The following is a 1,834-nucleotide window of genomic DNA, read 5'->3' as shown; positions in this document are numbered from 1 at the left end:
ATAAGGACAAGATTTGGAGTCCATGTTTGTATGATATTGTGTAAAAACTGCATTCAAGAAACTGATTTCGATGTAACATATTTGTATTGTAAACCATTATGTAATGGTCGTGTGTAAACAGGATATTTTAGATTATCATTATTTGATAATCTACGTAAAGCTTTTTAAACCTTTATTTATGAAATAAAGGTTATGGTTTGTTTTAAAAAGGAATGCAGTCTTTGTAAAATGTCTCATATAGAGGTCAAAACCTCGCAACGAAATCAATTAATATGGAACGTTTTTAATCAATAAGAACGGGACATTTCATATATCTCATGTTATATCCCTGGACTTTAAAGGGAGAAGCCAAAGATTGGTTGGAATCGTTACCTGAAGGGGCGATTGATACATGGGACGTTTTAGTTGAAAAATTTCTTAAACAATTCTTTCTGGCATCTAAAGCCATAAGACTTCAAGGAGAAATTGTTACGTTCACACAGAAACCAAATGAAAATCTATATGAGGCGTGGACAAGATTTGGAGAGTTATTAAGAGGATGTCCGCAACATGGTTTAGACACCTATAAAATAGTACAAATATTCTACCAAGGATGCGACATCACTACAAGGAAGGACATCAACATAGCAGCTGGCGGTTCTATTATGAAGAAAACCGAAACTGATGCTTACAAAATTATTGATAACACTGCTTCCCACTCACATAAGTGGCACCAATAAAAAGATATCGTTAGATCATCTAAAGCAGCTAGAGCCGATTCTAGCCATGACTTAGATTCCATTTCAGCAAAAATAGATGCTGTCGAGAGACGAATTAAAAAGATGACTAAAGATATACACTCAATACGAATTAGTTGTGAGCAGTGTGGAGGACCACATTTGACAAAAGATTGTCTCAGTATTGAACTAACAATGGAACAAAGAGAGAATATTTCATATATAAACCAAAGGCCAGGAAATAATTATCAGAATAATTATCAACCACCAAGACCGATTTACAATCAAAACCAGAATTATAACCGAAATGTTCCATACAACAACCAATAAGGTCCTAGCAATCAACAAGTATCCAATAATACTTACAACCAGCAAAGACCTAATTTTCAAAACAAACCACCACAAACTGATGATAAAAAACCAAATTTAGAAGTTATGATAACGAAGCTAGTTGAAACTCAAACGCAGTTTTTCACATCTCAGAAACAAACCAATGAACAAAATGCTCAAGCATTTAGAAATTAACAAGCTTCTATTTAAAATTTAGAACAAGAAGTAAGTAACCTAGCAAGGTTAATAGGTGAAAGAAAACCGGAAAGTTTACCTAGTGATACAAATGCTAACCCCCGGAATGAAACAGCTAAAGCCATTACCACAAGAAGTGGTACAACACTTAAACCACCTGAAATACCTGAAATTTATGATGAAGCTATTCCTACTCCACAAGAAGCACAACCTGAACAAGATAAGGAAAAAGAACCGGTAGTTGAAAAGGTTAATGAAGATAACACAGTTAAGACTAAACCTTATGTTAAACCATACCAACCACCACTTCCTTACCCGAGTAAAATGAAAAAAAGAGAAACTTGAAGCCGATCAATCCAAATTCTTGGATATGTTTAAACAGATAAATGTAAATCTTCCTTTCATTGATGTAATTTCAGGAATGCCTAGATATGCTAAATTTCTGAAAGATCTAATATCGAATAGAAATAAAATGGAAGAACTCTCGGCCGTTACTATGAATGCTAATTGTTCAGCAGTGCTGTTGAATAAGATACCAGAAAAACTATCTGATCCAGGAAGTTTCACAATTCCATGTTTTCTGGGTAGTCTTA

General features: G+C 34.1%; 1 non-coding gene across 1 annotated transcript; it reads right to left on the bottom strand.

Annotated features, from left to right (window-relative positions):
* Positions 1-449: 449 nt before the first annotated feature.
* LOC139879137 (small nucleolar RNA R71) lies at positions 450-556 on the bottom strand. Its single transcript, XR_011769990.1, has one exon. It is a non-coding gene; the product is annotated as a small nucleolar RNA R71 (small nucleolar RNA).
* Positions 557-1,834: the final 1,278 nt, after the last annotated feature.

This window comes from Rutidosis leptorrhynchoides, chromosome 11, assembly GCF_046630445.1.
Source record: "Rutidosis leptorrhynchoides isolate AG116_Rl617_1_P2 chromosome 11, CSIRO_AGI_Rlap_v1, whole genome shotgun sequence".
Lineage (NCBI taxonomy): Eukaryota > Viridiplantae > Streptophyta > Magnoliopsida > Asterales > Asteraceae > Rutidosis > Rutidosis leptorrhynchoides.
The sequence above is the reverse complement of the archived record's forward strand: the minus strand, read 5'-3'. Positions and strand labels throughout refer to the sequence as shown.